Raw genomic sequence first — 25,311 nt, 5'->3', positions numbered from 1 at the left:
GTAACAAGTAAAGAAAAAAAAATTCTGCTGATAGGGTAAGAAAAAAGTTACTTGCATTAAAACATTCTGGTTTTAACGAAATTTAATGAGCACATTTTCCTTATGCCATTGATTTTTTTAACTTGTTACAAGCATTTCACGGCTCATTTTTGTCTTTAAATAATTTGAATCATTTTTTTTACTTAAATAAGACAAAGCACATGATATGGTTTCAGTTTTTTGCAGTGTAGCATTTTAAGAACGCTAACTTATCAGAATGAATGGAGCTAAACGCCACTTCCTTTGCCCCGATTCATCTTTATGATGACATATATTGAAGAGGACTCTGTGTGTGGTCACAGGTGTGTTGTTTAGAATATGCACTGCATGTCAGGTGGTGGGTGTGACCAGACAAACACAGGGTGCAGAAGCATTTTTGATACCTTACAACTGTAAACAGACAAATTACACACACCAAAAGGTGAAATGTCAATCATTCTGAACTCTAAAACAGAGCCTTTATTTCCCATCCCCTGCTGAACAGCATGTGTGTGTGTGTGTGTGTGTGTGTGTGTGTGTGTGTGTGTGTGTGTGTGTGTGTGTGTGTGTGTGTGTGTGTGTGTGTGTGTGTGTGTGTGTGTGTTGGAAGGGGGGGGCTGCATGCAGATGTTTGCCCATAAAGTGACCCACATCCTGATATTAAGTGTTGACAATACGGCGTAATAAACATTAATATCTTAACTGCATGCAAACAAAATGACATGCAGCTTTAATCTAAAGCTCTGCAGCATTATAGGGAGGACATTACCCAGTAGGGCTTTATTGTAGCATTACGCTTGACGAGAGCTGTACATCAGGAGGGTCACGTAATCCCTGCCCCCTCTGCTTGACCCCAACATACACACACATACGCACATGCACTCATCAGGTGACCCCTTCCCAGCAATTACAAAGTCTTGACTAGTCTAATCCCCCCTAGTGACACACACACACACACACACACACACACACACACACACACACACACACACACACAGACACACACACACACACACACACACACACACACACACACACACACACACACACACACACACACAGTGGAACCTGAGCTGCTTTAAGCTGCACAAAGGCAGATAATAGATGTTGAAATGTGGACATGTGAGTCCAGCTCTGAAAGAACTCAAGTGTCTCTGCAGGGTTTGGGATCAGCTCTTTCTGCTGCTGTCTGTATTTTTAATAATAATAACAACTCAAATTTATATAGCGCCTATCAAAAAAACCCAAGGCGCTTAACAAACAGAAATCAACACATTAATGGTCAAAAGCCTCCATGAAAAAGTGTCTCTTCAGTGCAGACTTAAATGATCAGTGTTTGTAACTGACGAATAGCCAAAAGGAGAGAGTTCCAGAGGGTTGGAGCAGCCACACTGAAAGCTCTGTCGCCCAAGGTCCGTTTGTGTTTGTGGGTACTGAGAGGAGCCCAAGGTTTGCAGATCTCAGGTTCCGCTCCAGGGGGTAGTCCTGGAGGAGATCTGACAGATACTGTGGGGGGGCATGGAGAGCTTTATAGGTGAGGATGAGCAGTTTGTATTTGATGCAGAACTTGACAGGGAGCCAGTGAAGGCGTTTGAGGGTGGGGGTGATGTGCTGCCAGGGTTTGGTTATTGGAACACTGATGTTCTGACGTTCTCAGAAGTAAACTCTTTTCTGTGTTTGTGTGTGCGCATGCGCTCTTGTGTGCGTGTGTGTGTGAGCTCTAATGATACGTGCCCTGCACATCAAAAACAATTAGTGATGGATAGTGTTGTTGGTAGCAGATGGTACTTAGGGATTTGTGATGTTATGTAAGCACAGGGAGGGCTGGAGGAAGAGGGTGGTGGGGGTGGGGGTGGGGGTCAGTAAGGAAGAAGAGAGACCTTTATCACACAGCAGCAGACCCCTAACACAGCAGGAGGCACTTTAGAGACCAGTGACCTGAAATCCTGCAGGCCGAGGCTGAGGGCCGTGGGGTCACTCCTTCACACAGGAATGGAGCACATTAGGGTTTCACTGCAGCTGAAACTGAGCATTAATTTACAGTCAAACACAGAAAATTTATATTTTTAGTCCAAGAAAGGTCAGAAACAGTATTCATGTCTGTGATGTTGGAATGAAATGTTCTCCCAAACTCTCCAACGATGCCCCACTCTGCTGGAAACCCAGCTACTCATGCTGAAACAGACTTGATTGATCCAACAGGGAGGTTGAATTTGTCTTCAGGCTGACTTATATGTCTTCATTTAAAAACATCCGTGTCCACTTGGGCTGGGCGATATGACCAAAATGTAATATCCTGATATAGCTAATTTTATGTCCTGATATGATATACGTCACGATATAGCACATTTTTGGTCAATTCAATGAATGAATAGTTAATACAAAATTGCAATGTGGAAATGAAGTTTGAAATTATATACTCAATAAATAAAGGTAGTAGGTATTTGTTTATATATGTGTATATATGTGTATTTGTTTAATTTAGAACTTTTTTTCCAAGCATGTATTATACAAAATATGTGTTGTTCATGTTAACATCTGTCATTAACTGTATGTACCAGTAGCCTGCTTCATAAACAGTACACCACCCAGACGTTTCAGCATTGTGTACGTTGCATCAAAAGTTGACTGATGATGTGAGCAGGGAAAGCTCTGCTCAGCATGACCTACATCATTGCTCTGCTCTCTCACTCACTGGGATCAATCTGTCTATTACCTGCTGTGTTTATGATTTTCTGGATTGAAAGTTCACCTTAACATCAGGATTCCCACCTCGTCTGCTGAGGCTGTGAAACATCTGATCTACAATAAAACACCAGAGGTTTTATTTCAGTATCAGAATCTGTTTACATGCTGAGCATGGATCTCTTCAAACAAACCATGACTCGGCTGACACCCTTGTAATGTCTTCTGTAAACCATAAACCCAACTCTGTTCAAACCCTAAAAAGAAACCTGACTCTAAGGCCTGAGGACTGCTGGACGCCTCATAAAGACTCTCAGTGTCTTTAACAAGGAGCAAACATTTCTCCAGACAACAAAAACAGCGGTAGATAAGTGTGCTGCAGTAAACTGTTTGTGTGTGTGTGTGTGTGTGTGTGTGTGTGTGTGTGTGTGTGTGTGTGTGTGGGGGGGGGGGGGGGGGGGGGGTTATGGATGGCTACAGAGTTGCTCTGTTTGCACTTCATTCACGAGAACTTTTTATCCTGAGAACTGTGTTTTATGGCCCCCATGGAGCCAGGAAACAGCAGGAGCACGCACACACTTACACACACACACACACACACACACACACACACACACACACACACACACACACACACACACACACACACACACACACACACTCACACACACACACACACACACACACACACACAATGCTCTTTGTCACTGTCCCCTGGAATGTAGCAGGCCATTACTATGCAAAAGAGAAAATGTCCCTTTAAAAACTGTCCTTTATGTGTTTGTGTGTGTGTGTGTGTGTGTGTGTGTGTGTGTACACTGTAGTTTAAAGGAATTCTTTGATATAAACACACAGTAGGAGAGTGTTTTAACCTGCCGTAAATACCTGCTCTGCTTTGTGTAGGACTCTTTCAGAGGGTGCAGAGGGGGGACCCCTACACAGAGCTCACTTAGAGAATTGGTTCAGTGCGAGCAAACACTTCTTGTTTGAGTCAACTCAAAATAATTGAACCTGGTTTAGAGCTTAGAACAAATAAAATCAGTTGTGGCTCTCTGTGCCAGGATCCCTTCACATCTTTATCTCCTTTAAAGGATCAAACTCTGTCAAGAAGCACTCTAGGAGTCTGCTGGGGAAACTTTTTGCTCCAGAAAACTACCATCAAATATTCATTTCCACCCAGTTCGGACTTCCAGGCCACTCATTTCTGGGTCACATCCAGAAGTGACCGACATAAAGCTGACTGGTAAGCACTCAGACTCCAGAGGAGGAAAGAGGAAAATCAAACCTTTAACTTCTGGCTGTGAGTCTTTTTCTCTGTCTTTAAATCAGACTTCACTCAGGCATCTCATTGAATGATGGTGCAACACTGGACAAAGATTTTAGATTGGTATGCACCCCAGTTCCACATAGAATAAAAGAACATCACTTCAAATGTCCTTTCCTGTTTCATGGATTAAAAACAAAACGATACAGATCCAAAATGTATACCTGCCAAGACCTCCTGCTGTTTGTTGGGACAGCTCAGGCCCCATTTAAAAAAAAGGGACGTACAGCAGGTTTTTTTTCACCCATGATCCGAGTTAATATTGTTTAAACCAGCCAAGGGGGGTTTGGGCTCCAAGGGGGTGCTTTAGCGTGGGCTTTAGGGATGGAACGGTTCACAAAATTTACCGTTCAGTTCCTATCACGGTTTTGTAGTCACGGTTTTCGGTTCAGTTCGGTATACATTGTTGTTGTTTTTAATGCCTTCATTTTTACCATATACCCCAATAATCCATTATTAACAGATTATTTTTAATCAGTTATCTCATGTATAGTCATGAAAACCTAGAAAGAATGAGGCTGTTTCCCATTTCAAACATCACTAAAGCTGAGTCAAACATTGCTAGTTTGAACATGCCAACTCCTCAGTAAGGAAAGTCACTTTTGGCTGTCCCAGAAGTCACTAAACGACGCTGCTGTCTAATTTGCAGAATAATCCATTTGCATGTAATTGTCATGGACTCTGGAGATGAGAGGAATAATGTGGGAGAAACTGAAAGCAGGTTAAACACAACCTCATAAATATGTTTAGAACTACAAATTAACTTTCTTCTGTCCATTCTTGTTTTTTTTGCATGTTTAAATATCTACCCTCCTCCTTTATCTGGGCTGCAGACTGGCAGAAGTGACCATAATGAGACAGACACTTGCGTGATTTCATCTACAGCAGGTGAGGACTGTCTGTGTTTTGGATAAGGAGGGGCTGATGAAAGCTATGCTGCTCATTCAGGCAATCAAAACGCTTTAACGTCAGACTCAAACTCCAGAAAAGCTGCAAGAATTGTCCTCTTTAAAAAAAAAACTCGCCAGAGGGGTCTTATTGCAGTCAATAATGTATGACATCTTTTAAGGCTGTTGACTAGTGAAGGGAGGGGAACCTAGATTTTAACCTCATGAGACGATTTCATTTGCCAGGAGAGGAGCGGTTCAGGAAAATGAGAGAAAAGGAGTCACAGAGAGGGGTAAAGTATGAAATATTTGGGTCCTGTTCTAAGTTCCCTGGAGCAGTTCAGACTCGTTGACTCCTTATTAAGTTATTCAAAGAAGTTAGTGGATACCTTACAAAATGGCAAAATGAAGTTGAGGGACTCAGACAAATGTTGGAGACGTGATAAAGCTCTGGAGACTTTGGAGTTGAAGTTTTCCTTAAGCAAATGCAGAACATCAACAGTGCTGCCCCAAGATGGTTTCATAAGAGTTTGTGACCATCTCACCCTCTACTTTATCATCTCAGAGTAAACGAAGAAAATGCTGGATGTTAAAAAGCTGAGCCTTAACCACAGCAGTCCCATTTAAAACCCCCTATGATATTATCAGTTGAGTGGTTTCCATGGTGACGGATCACCTCCATTCCTTTTAATTTAATTAATTCAATTTAATTTAAAGTATGTTAAAGAAAAGTTCACACAACCTTCTGAACATGCTTTACTTTTTACAGTTAAGATGGAGAATAATTCAGTCATAATTTGTGGGAGAAGTAGCAAACCAAACAACATATGAGAGAATAAGAAGTTTTTTGAAGTCACAGGATTTATATGTGATATTTCAACATAAATAGCAAACCAAAAGTTAAAATCCCTCCTGAAACACTTTGTTAGTTCTTCAGGATCTCAGAATTTATCAGCTTAATCAGGCTTTCTACACCACACCAAGAAATAACATCTCAACAAACACAACTGGTTCCGTTTAAGACTTAAAGGCAGTGGTCCCCAATCCCCGGTCCTTGGACAGGTACCGGTCCGCGGGTCAATTGGTACAGGGTCACAAATAAAAAAATATTCAACTTACATTATTTCAGTTTGTTCTGTAATCTGATTCTAAATTATGTTTTAGTTTGAAAAATGTTTTCCGTTACACCTGTCTTGGACTCATTCTTGACCCCCAAGTAAAATATGGCCCCGTCTGAGTGCAGAGGAAACCGGCAGAGGAGCAGGGAGGGGGTGTTTGGTGCGAGCGCCCTGGGCTTCTGCTGCACAAAAACACTGCTGTAGGGGTAATTTCTGCCCTAAACCTTGTGAAAGGACCCAACTTGTTCCATTCCGGAGTATCACTTTAATGGGTACTCAGTGTTTGTGTAGCTCGGCTGCAGGATTTCACTGACAGCAGACGTTACTTGCATACTCAGGCAGATATTACACACACACATACGCACACACACACCAATCCCCCAACATTTCTGAAAGATCAGTTTCCAGTACGCAGCAACTGACTCTGTCAGTTATTATCCCTGTGAGGAGGAAATGTTGTGTTTGGTGTTGAGATAAACTTCTACAGCTCCTCTGATCGTTCCCACTTTACAGAATAAACCTGACACTCTGTATAACCATGACAACCGTGGATGAAGCTATCAGAACTCTGCCATGACAGCTCAGAACTATGGGAGTCATAAGACCTCTGTTTCCTATTGAAGGTGAATTCTCCTGAAAACAACAGGTAGCCAAACTCCGGTCAGCCACTGAGAGAAACCACCAGATCTTTCTTTTAAACACTCCCAAGAATAAGGTTGAGCTTAAAGAAAGACGTGCTGTTTCATTTCAACCATTATCTGTAAAATGTATTAGAGACCATGAATAATGGACTGCAGAGATCATCCTCTGATTCCCTAAAATCTCTCCAAACTCAGTCTACACACAGCAAGCTGTGGACATCACAGATTTTTAGTTTCCAGATCAGTTTAAAGAGGATTACCCACAGTAACCTTCTGCTGCTCACTTTCTGCGAGTTAAATCTGTAAAAAGTGTGGAGGCTCTGCTTGTTAGGATTTTTGTGTCAGATCAAACAGCCATCTCCTGCATCCATTTTCTTGGTGTTAATATATGAAAAGAACACAGAGAAGATGAAAAGCTGAGCCAGGAAACATGAGAAACTGACGGCTACAGATCACTAATGAAGGTTTCTGTGCAGCACCGTCTCTTTGAGGATCACAGCGGTTTGTTCTGTCCAATCCCATCCACCGACAGAGAGAGAGCAGAAATAAAACTAACAAAAAAGAATATACAGTGAAAGAGAAGAATTTAACCTCAGTTTTTCTCCTGTGGGTGTCCGCTGCTCTCCTGCAGAGCCGCACTGTCAGACAGGATTAATGAAGTCAGGATGGAGTGTGTGAGGGTGTCCATCAGCTGCTCCTGCTCCTCATAGCTGCTGATGAGGAGGAGCGCCTCACAGATGAGACCTTTACAACCTGTTTGTGTTTTTAACAGCCCGAGGTAAAGACGTGGGTTAAAAAGCTCAGAGATCCTCCTCTCCTGTCTGCCGTCTGTCTTTAAAGCCTCTCAGAGTTATCACAGGTGAGCTGTCAGCTCCTCACACCTCCACTGTCACTGACTCCAAACACCTTCAGAAAGCTGTTTGCTGCTTTCCTGTCATCATCAAACTGTCCTACGTAAAAGAAAGAGTCTCTGAAAACAGAAATCATATTTCAAACACTCATCCACTCATTGGTTGACTTCCTGTGTTTTTACAGATGTGTTATTTTCTGACAGAGTCCCTCCATAAAGACAGGAGGCTTGTTATTTCTTCAAAAGCTGCAGTTGGAACGTAAAAATGAGATTCTGTTGACGGAGACTGTTCACATGTGTATAAAAGCTTTTCAAAGCAGCACACCTCAAAAAACTTTTAAAACCACCTGCATGCTCCACTCTGAGCTGCCATCATCACAAAGAGCTTTAAGTGGCAGATTTTTGATCCTCAGCCACCAGTGTGGTAAAGTTAACCCCCTCAAAAAGCACAGGCCCATCTTTCTTACAGTGGCTGTGATTGCTGATATTTCAGTCAGGACCACTTGTCAAAATAATCTTTATTAACTTGCACATTTTCATTTGGCGGTATGGTTCTGTTCTGGGACTCCCTGCTCTTCCATGCGCTTGCGTGGAAAGTCTGAGGCAGGAAGAGCACACCTTCCCGCCCATCATGAGCCATCGTGAATGGCATAAGCAAGGAGCACAGCAGCATAAAAACCAGCCAGAGCAGAGCAATCGACATAAATACATTGGCAAGAGGAGGTGGGGTGGAGGTGGGTTGCAAAGTACCAGCAGAAGAAGCAGGAAGTAGACTGGGCTAGAGCTGTTTAAGTTGTTCAGTTCGACCAAAACATCCTAAAACAACATGGAACGTCGTTCACTTACAGAGGAAAGGCTGCTCCGCTATCTCTGGGCTTTAAAAGAACAGATGAATATCCACAGAGGGAAGATGACAGCGCCCAAAAAGCTCTGAGATGACGGTGGACACAGGTTTTTGCCACCTCAGTTATCCACGGTATATCCTTCAGTTCAGACACTTGATCTAACAGCCTGCTTCACTGCAGCTGTACAGCACAGTCCATAGTAACATGCAGGGATGTGATGATGGTAAGATCAGTTTGACAACAGAAGTTTGTCCGGTGTTTCTCCTGAGCCTAGACACTACACTGATCCCTTGCCATGGATGGTTCAGGTCAGTTGAAGTTATGATCTACTTTGTAGCAAAACAAATATTTCCATGAAAGGGGAAAAACATGAGGTAGTCCCGTTGGTGTCTAACATTTACAAGTTGTCCACCATTCAGGGTTGGCTGAAAACCATGAGACGTGTAGATATTATTATTATTTTTTTTTTTTTTTCAAGCAAGCGAACGGTCATTTTCTGCAAATGTTCTGAGAAGACATGGGATTTAAAGCGATGTTCATGAAGTTCTCCTGTCTTCTTGTCATGTCATGTCAAGACATGTCTCCAGCTTTGCATGTGTTAGAATATCTAGCTCGTGTATATGTGCTTTTGCTAAAATGTGCTCATATGCGGTCATAAATTAACAGGTTTCTTTACAGATGGTTTTAAGCTCCTTAGAGGCTACAGATCACCCAGAATTAAAAAAGAAATAAAATAATATGAGGAATTTAGCTTTGAGCTGTGACAAAGAACTAATAGTCTTGTATGATTAGTGTTTTTCATATAAATGATGTGTTTTCAGTTTTAAAATGAGGAAGACTGAGATGTGGAACAGTGATTTTTATAATCTGCAAGTGTAAGGGATAAATAACAGAAAGTTCAACTGCATAAGTGAAACTGTGGTTTTGTAAAAAACAGATAGAAAAGAGGAAGTTGAAGGTCTGTCGTTACAAAGGCCATGAGTGTATGCGTCTGCACGCTTTTGTACATTGAAGTCTTTTCCAGGAAATCTATGATTGACTATCTATCTATCTATCTATCTATCTATCTATCTATCTATCTATCTATCTATCTATCTATCTATCTATCTCTGATAGATAGATAGATAGATAGATAGATAGATAGATAGATAGATAGATAGATAGATAGATAGATAGATAGTGGTTGTGACACTGCTCATCTGTGATTGACAAAGACTGTGTCAAGGGAAGCCACCCCGTCTTTGGCCTCAAACCAATCAAATCACAGTATCGTCATCATCGAGCCACTGAATGAAATCAGGGAGATTTGCACATTAGCAGTGAGCATGAAGCGGCCGGTTGTGTGTTTAAGTGGGCGGTTGAATGAATTAATAAGATGTTTAAGCTAAGTCAAGAGGACGATGTACGTGTGTGAATTAGCGAGTGAGGGTGGGAGAGCTAAAGGGCGTGTGTCGGTGTTCAAAGTAAGTAAAACGAGCGCTCTCTGGGCACTCTAACAGGTCCGTTACATGAAATAGCGATACAAACTGCAACATAGCCTTTTATGTACCCCACTCCCTAAAAAAAAATACAGATAACAGGCTTTGTCTCACTTGGCTTCCTCAAAAAAAATCTCCACGCCACGCCACTGTTTGAAAGTTACAAAATAAGGACTGATTGGCGTTTCATTGCTTATTTGGCCATGTTGAATATCATTCAATTATGCTCACGGCCTTTGCAAACAGAACTGCAAGCAGTTCAAATAAGCATGTAAGCCTTCATTTTTCACTGTCTCTCTTCTCCCCTGTGCTCTGTGTGCATCTCACTTGGTGTTGCCTGCTACTTTAATTAGAAAGTAGCTAGCTAAAAACTGCATAAAAAGTTGCTAATCTCTCCTCTCTATACACATGCGCTACATACTATTTAAATGGAGCAGAATTCCTTGCTACATCTTTCCCATTCATTCTCGTATTTTCTCGAACAGTGTGAGATACTATGTTAAACGTAGCCCAGTCAGACTACCTGTTAACCGCTGCTATCTCAAAGCTGTCCCTCCCATAGTCACTGCAGCTCTACTGAAATCACTCGGAGGCGTTTCAGCTCACAGCGCCCAGCCCGATAAATGTAATGCCCACTACAGCTCTGTGCTGCTCCTCTGTCTGTTACTCAACAGAAGACACAGACTGAGGAGATAACAATGTCACACTATATACAAAACTGAGTTGCTGATTTTGGGCACTTCTTGGGAGAAAAATAAGTCCTCACTGGGGTCTGCTAAGTAAGTAAATCTAGAGATAAGTAAACACTGGGTAGCAGGACTGCGCTAAGGAAACATGCAAATTTGATTGGCTGGCAGCGTCACGTGAGGAGCCGGCTTGACGGCTGGAGGCAGAGAAACACTGCAGCTCAATTTTGCCAGCTGAGAAAAGACATTTAGGCTATGTGCAGAGGGACAGGGGAAAGCTAAATGATTTTCCAGGACCATTCAAGCTTTTCCAGGAGATTTTATGTTTTTTCTCATTTTCCATATGTTTTCCATGACTGGAAAACTGGTTGATCATTTTCCAGGTTTTCCAGGACGCGTGGTAACCCTGGTAAAGTCTCTCTGGTATAAGATCCTAAAGGAGAGGTTTGTGTGTAGTAGACCACCTTGTCAGCTCAGTGGATTTAAAGCTGCAGAGTCAGGTCAAACTCCAGGCTACCGTCCTGAATTTGAAAAGTTTGGGGTTTTGTTTGTTGTTGTTTTTGTTTGTATCCTAGATGAGAACAGTACAACCCCCTCCCTGTCTGCTGTGGTCCCAGTTTTCCGCAGAATCCCTCTCTTTGTTACCTCAGCTCCTCTATCAGACACTAATTAGAAATCTTGCTGGTTGCTGGGGATCAAAAAACACCTCTAATCTGATATCAGTCAGAGCACCGAAGCTGCCACGTCTCTTCCTTCTCTCTGACCCGGCTTTGATGAACACAGCTTACTGGTTTTTCACAAACACAACACAGCGGGCTGCAGGGCTGTAATTGGAGGAGCTGTCACAGAGGAGGGAGGCTGACGCTCCACTTCAAACGGCAATACAGAAGATCCTTCCAGAACGATGCAGCTGAACACCTGTCAGAGGAGAAGCGCTCATCTGATGTGAGCGTTAGTGCAGAGTGTTAAAAGCTGCTCAAAGTCCCATGCAGCACTCCAATCTGCTGCTGGAGTTCTGATCACAGAGCTGGGAGAAAACTGCCTCACGACAAGACCAACAACACTCCTGGAGTCTGAGAGCTCCAGGTTCCTGGGCTGATGGGGGATCAGTGGGTCAGAAAAACATGTGGATGCAGATTTGATTTCCATGGAAACTCACACACACACACACACACACACACACACACACACACACACACACACACACACACACACACACACACACACACACACACACACACACACACACACACACACACACACCACTGCTGCTGCTCAACTCAGTGTACCTGAAGATGCACCTGGACTGAGCCACTTATCACCTTCCTTACACACTCATACACCCCCCCACACACACACACGAATACAAAGCCTATCATCAGGTGTAAATTAGCACACAGAGGTGGACAAAAGAGACAAAGAGCTTCATTAGCATTAAGAGCTCCTGTGATGAAAGTGTGTGAGTGTTTCAGTACTCTCTCATTTGATAACTCAGGATTAATCTCTTTGTGTTGGATCACTTTTTATTGACGTAGCCCTGGAATGACACGAGTCACGGTCTGAGTCCTCTGAGCAAACATCACTCTCTGCTGTTAGCTTCTCTTCCTGTAATCCATTCAGGTTCTGACTCCAGATTTGGCCTGTTAGGGTCATCAGACTGACTTTTATTCATTCAAAAAACTAACAGCAGCTTTTTCATCTCTCTTTGATCTCTAAAAGAAACAAGGGCTCATTTTCTTGTTAGAGAGTCCAACTGAACGACAACTGTCAGATTAAACCTGTCACAATGACAAATTTTGCTAGACAATGATTTTCCAAAATATTGCAGATAAACAATATTATTGCCAATATTATTTTGATTTTTTTCCATTTTTTCATTGATGTTATTATGATAAATGGGATAATAAAGTGAGTACACCATATCAAAAGCAAGAAACTTTAATTTTCTTAAGAGTATTTAACTGTAATTAAAAGGTCAGGATCTTTTAAGTAAAATAAATTAAACAAAAAATATTATACATTTAACAAAAAGAAAGAGAAAAAATACAATGAAAATGAAATGGACTCTCTTTTAGAAAAAAAATACATGTCAATGAAAATAATTAATACTAATCAAAAACAATAAAACATAGACTCTGTCTCTAAAGAAAAAACGAAACTCCAAAAAAAAAAAATAAATAAAAAGGGAGTTTATAGAGTTCCTTAATTGTTGATCATTACCTTGGTTTACGCTCATCAGAAGGCAGATCTATACTCTTCATCTATGTCCTGATTGGCTGTTGTGTCACAGTGCTCAAAAAAGGGATCAATCAGTATCTACAAACATTAACGCCAAATCATGGATGGAGTTGCTATGTTTTTAGGAATTTAACAGACTCCTGATCTCCACAGCCCCCTGAGCTTTAGGTGATAGTCCTCAAAGCCTTTTTAACTCTGTTTCCACCAGGTGGTCCAGTACAGATCAGTACAATTTGGATCAGTAAATGCTGTTTGTGTTCCCACAGCCAACCATGCCCTTTTTAGTAGGTGGTAGGCCTGGGCGATTAGCCCAAAACTAATCAAAACGGACATTTAGAACTTCTAACCAACGTAAAACTGCTGTATTGATAATTTTGATTTTTTCTTCCTTGTAATTCTCTCTCTACTTACACCTTCACTTTAAACACACCACTAGTTGTGCAGTTACATGACAGGCAGTGGTGTCACAAAGTGTGAAGACTGCCAGAAAACCAGGGGAGGAAGAAAAAGTAGCCACATGACACATCCAGTCCACTACACGCAGTACGTTTACATGTATGTGAACAAAACGGACCTGGAGTTAAGTCAGCACGAGATCAGACTATTATGATGCTTTGCTATCAGACTGCGTGTGAACTTGGCAGGACTCAGGAAGTCTAGGAACAGAAGCGTTATGGAGGAAAACTCACACACAGAGCAGCTTGTACCCAAAAGGCATTCACTGTTAGCTGTGTGGACACACCTTGGTTACAATGAGGATGATGTGGACTGGAAAAAGTGAAGAGCCTTTTTTGTAAGGTTAAGGTTGTTTTCCACAATGACAGTACATAACATTATTAAAATTATTTTGCTGCAAGAAAAACAAATTATTAATTTTCTCCCATTTGGGGGATTTTGTTTTTCCAGAATAACAATTCCATTCTAGCTGATGTGTGTTTTCAATTCATTTTTTTTAAATTAATAACCTTTAATAGTTCATCAGTGAATGTTCATTTCAGTTGTTTCTTTCAGAGTTACACAGATATTTAACGAATGTGTAGGAATCCTTCATTAACTCAAATAGGTTAGAAGTTTTATTTGATCCTGAATTTGGTTTTTGCCATAATCACCCAGGCCAGTGGGTGGTGTGTATGCCGATAGCCGTGTCTGCTTTCTAATAGCATGATACCATAGTGGTGCAACACAGTTTCATTTCAATAGCAGGTTTGTGCTGATTTCTGGAAAAAAAAGAAAGTTCACTTCAGGAAGTGGACTAAGGAACTAAACATGTCCGGGTGTATGTGTTGTTCTTTACTAACGCAGCCACACAGAAAGAGGGGATTCTTTCCACCAATCAACAGACTGCAGTGTTTTTGGCTCCACCTTCTGGGGTCGGATCAATATGTCTAGCACCCCAACAGAAGGATACCAGAAAGTGGGATGGTACTGGTTGGTAATTTGGGGACCTGTCTCGGTTTGAGTCAAATGAAACGCCACAAAATCTGAGCCCTACTGAGAAAACCCTCCTTCAGTTTCCTTCCCCTTTTCACTGTCTCTAAAATCAAGACATAAAAGTCCAATAAATATGTTCAAAAAACCTTTTGGATGTGTCATGAAGCCAACAGTCCTGAGTGAGTCCTCTGTTTGTTTGGCTCATGGAGCTCATGTTGCGTCTCCTGAACCATAAATGACGTGGCTCTTGTAAAGACAAGCCTCCACTGGTTCATCCTGCCGGCTGATGAAAGATCCCAACATGAAGAGAAAACAGAGCTGAGAGCTTAAAGTACAAATCTGCTGCTAATCAGCGGCTAATGAAAGACATAATGTGTGATTTCACATTTGAAGACGGAATATTTAAAACGTCTCTAACGCCTGGTTTTGAAGACAGAATAATCCCCTCATGTCTGGGCTTCTGGAGAGCTCTGTACTGATTAAATCATCAGTCGGTGGGTTTCTTTTAAACCTGCCATCAGATTAATCACTCTGACAGTTTCTAACACAAGACTGGTTTTCCACTCTGTAGACATCATCAGGACACCATCTGCCCTCTGTGGGGTCTGATAGGAGACCCCAGATCTGGGCTCTCTTCTCTCAAAGTCTACTTCAATTTTACTGCTCTTATGTTAGAATGTGATCAGAGCTACACCCAGAAGAGTGTGGAAAAAAACCCTGACATTTTTTTATCTTCTGTGGTTTCAATCAACCACAAAAGATTCAGGTTCATTGTGTCTGTGGAGCTTTCAACACATTTAATCTTTGAAATGTTTCTACTGTTCAAAAGTATGTTAAGTTAAAAAGAAAAAAGAACACAACAGAAGCGTTACTTGATTTGCAAAGCAGTATTTCTTACCATGAGCAAATAAATTCTATAAAAACAGGAAGTTTAGACCTCAGCCACAGACTGTCTATAGCAGCAGTCCCCAACCTTTTTTGTGCCATGAACAGGTTTAATGACAGACAGTATTTTCACGCACCAGCTATTTCTGTCTCCTCTCTGGCTCTTTTGCCCTGCCTAAAGAAACTTTCCAAAGATGTTTGTTTTTGTTCATTTTGCTAGCTTTGGGGATTTGGCATCAAGAATGAGTCATAGACAGGTATGACAGAGAGAATCTGATCATTTTTCAAAATAAAACACAGTTCAAAATCTAATTATAAATGAAACTGAAATAATGTAAGTTCAGTATTTTTTATGTGAGGCTTGGTATCAATTGACCCACAGACTGGCACCAGTTCACGGCCCGGGAGTTTGGGACCACTGGTCTTTGGAATGGACAGCATGGCCCCACCTTTTACCATTGTATGCTTTTGAAGCCAAACTACCCCTGTCACAGGCATCGTAGTAGGGAATCTAAGTGGAGCCAGGTGACAAAAATTTCTTTCTTTGAAAATCTGATCTCTTCTTGGCTCCCCCTCCAAACATATTTTAAATCCTCAAAAAAAAAAAAAAAATACACAGGAACGTCAGCTGTCAATCATTGTTAAACCTGAGGTCTAAACTTGTTTTTAACCTGTAATAACTAATGATAAAGAAAATTTTCAGAACTAAAAGAATGATATACAACCAAATAATATCTTTATATCACCACAGCAGACAGATGAGAGAAACATTTCTACCAGGTGTTTTATTTTTTCAAAGTTTGACCACAGTCTGGAATGACTGGGAAGACTTTTTTTTTTTTACCTATACTTGAAGCCGAGTGATATGACGTCCATTTCTTTCTTTTTTTCCTTTTTTTTTTTATTACACCATTTGATTCCACCATCAGAAGCTGTAGAGGAAACCTCAGGCTCAGCCTGATTCTTAAAAACAACCCAAAATATAATAATTTAAAAAAATGCTGGGCAAAAAGTTGCGATGTTTTGGGCAAAGCATGGTTACATTTTGGGTCAGTAATGACGTTTATCAACCACATTTAGGTTTTGTAATAATTATTTATTACATCTTTGGTGTTTTTTGCGTATTGGGTTCTATCAAAGTTGTTTAACAAAACTCAGCGCTGCACTAAAAGTCCAAGACCTCTTTATGCAGGACTTCTGAACCATTTGAAAATATCAGTGAATTATTGATATACATGCATTAATATTAATAGCCAAAGCTTTTGGGACACATGTGCACATGAAGCTTTTCTTAGACTTCTCAAGGAATCATTAAAGTTTTAAAAGCTCCACAGTATTTCACCCTGACAACTTTTAATGTGGTACATAGGACTGAAGTCACACACACACAAGCAGTTGCCAACTTGATAATTTTGTCACTATGTTTGGCGACTTTTCAGACCCCTTTAGTGACATTTATTTATATATTTTTTTAAAGTGACAAGTGATCAATCCAGCAAGTCTTCAGGAGTTTGGAGACTCTGTCATGACAACATGTACTGATATGCAGCATGTGCTGTTTCTCAACAAGCAGCGGGTGTGGAGCCCCTCCACTATTTAAAACACTCAAAGACAGACTCCTCACTAACAGCAGTCTCTCTCAGCTGCAGCCAGAACAGGAGACTACATGAACGGCGGAGGAGGGGTGATATTTGATAAGGAAAAGAAAAAAAAATCAACCAAAGAAAGTTGATTTGTAGCTCTTGATATATCCAGTGTGTTCTTACACACTTTCTGTCGTAGAGTCTCCAATACTAAAATATTTGACAGCTTCAGTCCAAGTATGGACCCCAACCGCGATGACAGGCCTGTTGGATCCCAGAGAGCAGACACATCTCAGGAAAGCTTCAAAGATCAAAAGGACCTCTGTGGAGGAGCAGCGTCAGACGAGGCAGAGCTCCTGAAAGTTTCTGAAATATTCCAGGAGTGCATGCTAAGTTAACAGCAGTCATTAAACAACTGCATATGCATTAAAGCCAATCTGACACTGCAGACACCAAAGCTGCTCAGAAACATGTATTTAAATTTAAAACCATGGACAGTTTGAAAGTCTGAGGAGTGTGAGCTGGCAGACCATTTGAGCCCTCCGTTCAGTAAAATCTCTCATTCCAGTGTCTTGCAGCCAAACTGAAGTCACCACGTGAGGTGTGTTTGTGTCTTCTTTATGATGACACTAAGAATAGACTGGTTAATTCAGGCTCTCTGTCACCTCTGGAGCGTTTCTTTTCTCAGATCATCATGAGTTGGGACGATACAGAGGATTATAAGCTTGATCTTCTCTCTCCTGACTGCTGCTGCCGCTGCAGTGGATGTTTGTTTTTTGCATTCAGAGAGAGAGGGAGAGAGGGAGAGAGAAGGAGGGGTGACACCTCCAGAGCACAGAGAGTGAGAGCTGGAGAAAAGCTCCACCTCTTACAAACAGAGAGAGCCTCTCTCTCTATCACTGACGGTGGCGCTGATCTCTGGGGTGATTGTGTGCAAATGTCCTGACTGCAGGTCATCTCTGTGAACTCTTCCCTCTCTAACGGAGCACACAGATGAGCTGAGTGGGACTGAGTTCAGATGAGAGACTGAAGGCTACCCAAGTAGCGTCCCTCATCTCCTCCAGAAAATCCCATTAGCTTGTGAACATTACAGTAACAGGCTGCAAAGTAACACTTCAGTCCTTTATTATAACATATTACAGATAAATGTTATAAAATCCTGTTCATATTTTACAGTATAACAGGTGACATCATGGGTATGAGGTGGTGTGGGTGTCTTGTGGTAGCTCTGCTCTGAGCCTGAAGGCTTTCTGTTTCCTTGTCATTTGTTTTCATCTCTCCTCAGCCTCAAACATGATTGGCTGTTTTATTATCGTCTTTTTCTTCTTCTATACAATACTGAATGTTTGTTATAAGCTCACTAGCCCCACCCCCTGTCCTGTGTTAGGGAGGTGTAACACTAGGCCTGTCATGATAATCAATAAATCAATTAACTGAACGATAAATAAAAACGTCCTCTGTAAGTTTGCCAGCCTGGATAAACTGACACGTGCATGCATGTTTGTTTTCCTCCTCTCTTTCTACCAAAGAGGCTGAATGAGAAGATGGCTCACTACGTCTATCTTTCCTAACATCGGGGTGCATAGGTTCTATAGCGGATTTATAGGATTTATAGCTGAGTGAGCATCTGTCAAAAATGTGATCTTTGGGGTGAAGACGGGGCTCCTCGCACGTATACACGGAGAGATTAGTGTTAATTATTTTCATTGACATGTATTTTTTCTAAAAGAGAGTCTTTTTCATTCTCATTGTATTTTTTTTCTCTTTCTTGTTTGTTAAATTTATTTTATTTTTTGTTTAATTTATTTTATTGAAAAGATCCTGACCTTTTGATTACAGTTAAATGCTCTTGAGAAATTAAAGTTTCTTGCTTTTGATATGGTGTACTCACTTTATTATCCCATTTATCATAATTACATCAATGAAAAAATGGAAAAAAAATCAAAATAATATTGACAATAATATTGTTCATCGGCAATAATATTTTTTGAAAATTATCGTCTAGCAAAATTTGTTATCATGACAGGCCTACCTGAACGTATAAGAATATATGCGGTTTTCTAGATACACAGCTACCATTCCTCCTTCATAGAGATCAATGAATGAAACCCAGATCTATGAGGTTATATTTGTGCCATCAGAAACTAAATTTGAATTAAAGTAATGAATTTGAAAAAGCATGATGTGTAACTGAATTTAATGTTTTGAAATTGAATATATTTTCAATTGAATTTGAAAGTGTATTTTACCTATGAAAATTCAACTTTTCTATACCCTAAATTTAAAAATACAGGAAAATTCAACTCTTTTTATACTTTAAATTCAAAAACACAGAATTCACTTTCAATTCACAAAAGGCACTTACAGTTTTGAATTCAATTTCAATTAAGAGTGGCACAACCGTTACGTCATCTTGTGCCTGTAGGGAGACTAATGGAGCAGAGATTAACACACACCCTCTACGCATCCCGGACTCTCCTGTGTTGTGTCTAGCTGTACTCCTCCTCCCTCCTCGTCTGGCTGAAGACCAGCGGTTGAACAATCAAGTTTGAAATCACTAAATACACATGGTTGTCTGTCTACTGTGATACCCTGCAATCGACTGGCGACCCGTACCGCCTAACGCCCAGTGACAGCTGGAATAGGCTCCTGCACCCGCCTGGAACTGAATTGTAAAACTGAATCTGCCTTTTGTAAATTGAAAATGTGTTTTTGAATTTTAAGTATAAAAAGAGTTGAATTTTCATAGATAAAGTAGAATTTCAAATTCAATTAAAAAAATAATTCAATTAAAAAATAAATTCAATTTCAAAACATTAAATTCCATTACACATCATGCTTTTTCAAATTCAATATTTTAATTTCAAATTTAGTTTCTGATGGCACAAATTTAACCTCATACAGATCAGCCTGGTGGTGAATGTTTTTCACTTTATGTGCGATTAATTCTGGTTTTTATTTCATTAACATATTTTCCTCCCAGCTCAGCAAACACAGCCGCTCGGTCAGCAGCTCTTAGCTTCAAAACATGACCGAGGCGTCTTCTTTCTGTGCACAGAGAGTTCTGCTGATCATACAATGCTGATCATAGTCAGCATCCTGTTAGACTTTCAAAGTAAAGACAATGACTAACCATGCAGTGGATGTTTTTTAGAAGCTTTAAGGAAATGTCAGCTTATGAAGCAAAGCTATGAAGCTAAATCAAGGTGTCAGCGATCAACCACTGACTCACGTCATTCTCAAAATGACCATAAGTCTCATCCCTGAGTACTTTTCACCTGTTTTACACTATTTATCATCACCTGACGTTAAGGAGGCTGTAGGAGTCATAACCTGAAGCTCTGGGATACTGACAGTCATTTCTAACTTGTGAAGAGTGACAGTGTGTTGGATGTTGATCACAGGCCACAGGCTGTGATAGGACAGCTATCACCTCTGATCCTCTGTGATTGGTTCAGGATTAGAGACTGTGAAGGTGAGGGTCAGGACCACCTGGGGTCTGTGCTGCCTGCAAGTATTACAGCTTAAAGAAACAAAGTCTGCCATTGTGAGGAGAGCATGGTCCATAGGGGGACAAACAATACATCCTGGTACACACAGGCACAGGGGCCAGAGTCCACCACGTCAGACACAGGGGGGATGATTTAAGACCTAACACAGACTGTGAGTCAAACTCTGAGCAGGGAAACAGGCGATGTAGAGGAAGAACTACACCGCAGACTGTTCCTGGCTCACACAGAATGAACACAGGACCAGGACTAACACACTAAACCAGCTCCTTGCTCTCTGTTGTGTAGGGATGGGTACCTTTCATGTTTGAAACAATACAGTACCAATACCCGGTACCTGGCAATCGGTATCGGTACTCAGCGGTACCACTTTTCAGTACTTTTGTGTGTTTATGTTGTAAAAAAAAATCAACTTTTTTAATAATAAAATTTAAATTATTTTCAATTTGACATATGTATCCTTCAACATATAACCTTGTAATGCTGTGTCCATGTCCAGTATGAAAAATCACCTTCTCTTCCACTTCCTCACAGTCACAAGGATGCATTTAGGTACCTAAACATGGTACCTTTTGAATTTACATGAATCGGTACCTGGTACTTTTGACAGAATTCGGTTGGTACCTATAAAAGTACCTAATTCGGTACCCATCCCCACTGATGTGTAAATAGACCAATCGGAGGCTCTAAGGTCATGTCAGAGAGGGCTCGGCTTGTCTGACACAGACATACAAGGGCATAGGAAGGGGTTGTGCATTGGAGGGTACACACATAAGAAACCTGACAAATCCATAAATAGTTTGAGCAGAAATGTGTCATAAATAACCTTCACTCCAAAAATTCACAAAGTGGAATGTGATACACACAAACAAATCTTTTTTTCTCACTTTTTTGTGAACTCCTGAAAAATATCTCCTGCTGTTATACGTTACTCCTTCTTACCTGTTGGTCTGCTCCTGTCTCTACCTCACTCTGACTCCCTGCCTCAAGCCCCTGTTGTTCCTGCATGGCATTAATGTATTTACAACAGACATTACATATAGTAATGCAAAGTATCAGCATTTTCCCTTACAAAAGCTACAAAAGAAACTGATCAGGTTTTTGTCATACAGAATGAAGACGTTTAACAGCTGATTTGCAGATGTTAATAGACTCATATAAGTAAGAGTATAATAAGATTTCATTGTTACCAGTGTCCTTATCAATTCTGCTTATGAACACAGGACACCTCTGATCCTCTGTGATTCCCTTATCAACTCCTGCTGTGAATTTTCTCTGTACAAAAAAAAAGTAGCATCACAGGTTTTCTGTGTCAACAACACTTAATTGAGTTTATAAGAAAATAAATATGAAATTGGTCACTGGATCTGGATGTTTCTGGGCTTAAATGAATAAAAAATAAGTTAAAAATGTATGTCATGTGACATTTGTGTATTGTTTTGTTATATGTAATTGACTGACGAAGGTCATCTAGTGTCTTAAAGCGCTCTGTAGGAGAGAGAAATAACCTGAGAAACAGAAAGCAGGTAAAACACAACATCACAAATATGTTTAGAACCACAAATTTTCTTTCTTTGGTCAATACTTGTTTTTAATGTCTAAATATCAACCCTCATCCTTTATCTGGGCTGGGGACCGTTAGAAGTGATCATAATGAGATACACCCTTGTGCGACTGATTTGATTGCAGCTGTCTGCTCGTCAGAGGGGCCTGAAAAGTCATTGAGCGTAGCGACAAAGTCTCTAAGTTGGCAACACACTCAGTCCTGGTTTTACCCTCCTCTTTCTTACCACCGTCATCAGAGCTCACACTGAATCTAGAGAGCTCCCAGACAGCAGAACGACACAACGCCACAGGTACACCCTCTAACTCTGTCTTCTCACTTGTCATATGTAAACAACATACACACTGTACTCCTGCTCACATTGCGCGTGCGTATGATCAGAGTGACATACTCGCTTCAAATGAAAAAAGAAAACAGGAACCAAACGAAGCACGCTCGCCCCGAACCGAGTGTGGAAAATTGGACGGTTCAGGGGTTTTTTTTCACATCCCTTCCATCCCTTGAACTAACACACATTTATTAACAAGCCATATTCATTGCAACATTCTCTATAGGTCGTTTTACCTCATTCAGAGATTTTCCGACAGCCAGCTTTTCTGCCTTGCTGCTGCTGTCACCCGCCTCTCAAACACTCAGAGAGAGAGAGAAATGAGGGAGGGGGCGTCCCAGTGACAATGACAGTGTTGCACTTTCAAAGTAAAAGCACGGGAGTTATTTCATCACATATTTTCCTCCTCCACAGTTTTGGGGGGGAAAAATGCACCTGTCCCAAATATTGGGGGGGACACGTCCCACCCATCCCTCCCCGGTTCCTACGCCTATGCCGACATGTAATAACTCTGATGGATGCTGCTGCAGAGAACGTATCTGTCAGGAAATCCCCAGAACCCTTGAAAGTGCAGAATTCAGACGGACTACTCTCAGCAGCCAACGCACAGGGACAGAAAGTAAAACCCTGTGGTTTTCACCGAGCTCGTCATATCTGAAGAAACAACAGTCTGCTTTTTAAAGCTTGAGGTTTGTTGAAGCTCTATATGTAACAACCACCAGAGATTAATATGTAATAAATTAACTTGTTACATTTTTGGTCCATTATTACTTTTTAGTTTTAATACATTTCTTCTTTTTTTTTTTATTACATCTCTGTCCATTGTTACAAATCGGCCACAAGCAAGATTCAAGCTGGACTGAAGGATACATTTAGAGGCTCTGGGCTGACTCTAAATGGATAATCTGGCCTCTGTTCAAATTGTAAGTTATTCTATTATTACTGTCTAATACTATGTCTTATTCATATGCTTTGATTGAAAAATAAAATACATAAATCATGTTATTTTTTAAACCTGAATTCATACTTTGCAATAAAATGCTTTTTTAAGAAGTTTCTCATCCTTTTCCAACAAAACACAACAAGTTTCTCCTCTTTGAACGAAGAGCATTAACCCTTTCAGCCCTTGTTTCTTTTTTGGCTTCCTGCTAGAAAAACTCCAAATTGGTAATATCCAAATTGAAAAGAGAATGTATCTGCATCACTGTATTTTTGAATCATTCTGGTGCCATAATAAAAGGAACACTATTAAAATTTGCTCAGAGTCAGGACTGGTATTTATGTCACTGGCATTTTTGTGCCTTTTGTTGCAGAGCGACCACAAAGTCCCCACTAAGGGGATTTGGGGTCTAAAGAATTAAGAATATTGTTAGTGTAACATCCAATTCAACCATGAGACCCCTCCTCTCCAGAGCTCTGATCACCTCAAACACACACTGCACCACTACCATTCAGTATGACCTCTGTCATACCCTAACTGTCTGACAGGAAGTCTCATCAGTGGCCAATCACCATACCAGCAGGCATCAATTCTACACAGGCAGCAAATGCAGTCACACGTTCATCAATTCGGTCTCCCCTACCAAGGGTCTCAGAGGAAAGTAATGATTCAAAGAAACTCCATCCTTCACGATGGGAAGATGGAGAGATGGAGACGGGAATAAGAGAGAGAAGGGGGTTAAGAAAAAAATAGTCGGAACGGATCAGCATCAGTCTGATCTCTTCTCTCTCTCTCTCTCTCTCACACACACACACACACACACACACACACACACACACAAAGAGAGAGAGAGAGAGAGACACACACACACACACAAACATTTTATAGTCAAAAAACTTGGGCTGTGAGGAGTTCATATTCATCTACAGTTAACGCTGTTTTCACCTCCGCAACACAAAAATCTGGTTTCAGAGCACCAGAGTGCCTGAACCCTAGAGACTCGGTGCTCACAACGCCCTGCACCCTCTGCTTCATCACCGAATGAGGTATTAAATACCCAGCATCCTTTAAAAACTCATCATTTAAATTATAAACCTCAGTTAATGTTAGAACTTCCTGATGAGTTTTTCTCCCGAGCGTAAAAACAAAACGCCGAGCTCCGCAACTTCCAGGTTCACGGAGCTCTGTGGTTTTCCTTACCATTCACAGTCTGAAGAGTTTCAGACGGAGTCTAAGAAAATAAAACACATTGAGCCCAGCTTCAAACTGGCATAAAAACCAACACAATGTTCCTCACTTTGGGCTCAAAGAGCCAAACTACGCGCCCGACGCGCTCCAGCAGCGCGGAGCCCCCCGACGAGCCAGTTCAGTCAATTACGCATCTCCGGCTGGGAAAGCTTCAACACGCAAACATATCCGAACAACACCAGCGAAGGAACATGTGCCACATGAGAGTGAAGGTAGTACCGGCTGTCTGACGGGGTGTCAGCCGGGTGAAGGGGGCAGAAAAAGCCGTGCGGAGCTGGTGCCACTTACCGCTGAGAGCCGAGGATGGATGGAGCCTGATTCCCGCTGCTGCGCTCCGAGTCTGTGCGCTCTCTTCCGTTACGCCCTGTGCTCTGTCTCTCTATCCCTCCCTCTCTCTGTGCACACGCCCTCCGTACCTCTCTCTGCCAGCCCCCACACACCAAATCAACAAATTGAAGAGTCGCAATGGCTGCTGATTGGTCATTACAATGCCGACGGTAATTAAAGGGACACACACACACACACACACACACACACACACACACACACACACACACACACACACACACACACACACACACACACACACACACACACACACACACACACACTTGTCCAAAAGCAGAAACATTTTAATCAGGATCAAGCTGAGTGCTCTCTTAAAGGAGAACTCGGGGTTCTTCAGAGACATTTGAGCGCGTGCAGATGTCTCCTGTGGTTCTTGATGGACAGTTACAGGTTTGCTGAGGTCACAAAGGGAGGTGCCTACACACGTTTCTATGGACTCAAAGGTCTGGACAGCAGAAGTTAAGATCATTAAAAAAGATAGATTTAAAAAAAAAAAAAAAAAAAAAAAAAGATTTTATAACAGCGCCCCATGATCTCCAGATATGTTGAGACCCAGAGGGTCTCAGGTTCTCAAAGGTGTTGGAGTCAAACGTACAATTTTGGAGCAGGAAACAGGTAATCAGGTTTAAATGAGGTAAAATACACGAAGAGAGAGCATTTTTAAAGCTGTGTGCCAGAAAATAACTACAGAGGGTCTTCAGGTCT

At 41.2% G+C, this 25,311-nt stretch overlaps 1 protein-coding gene across 1 annotated transcript in view; it reads right to left on the bottom strand.

Annotated features, from left to right (window-relative positions):
• cdh6 (cadherin 6) overlaps nt 1-24,646 on the bottom strand; it is a 135,447-nt gene extending 110,801 nt beyond the window's left edge. The window contains exon 1 of the mRNA XM_074688741.1: nt 24,547-24,646. The gene's annotated coding sequence lies outside the window, so the exon portion shown is untranslated. The remainder of the gene's footprint in view (nt 1-24,546) is intronic.
• Nucleotides 24,647-25,311: the final 665 nt, after the last annotated feature.

Source organism: Halichoeres trimaculatus, unplaced genomic scaffold (assembly GCF_033239565.1).
Source record: "Halichoeres trimaculatus isolate MK-OKI-2021-1 unplaced genomic scaffold, fHalTri1.1 fHalTri1_scaffold_15, whole genome shotgun sequence".
NCBI lineage: Eukaryota > Metazoa > Chordata > Actinopteri > Labriformes > Labridae > Halichoeres > Halichoeres trimaculatus.
The sequence above is the reverse complement of the archived record's forward strand: the minus strand, read 5'-3'. Positions and strand labels throughout refer to the sequence as shown.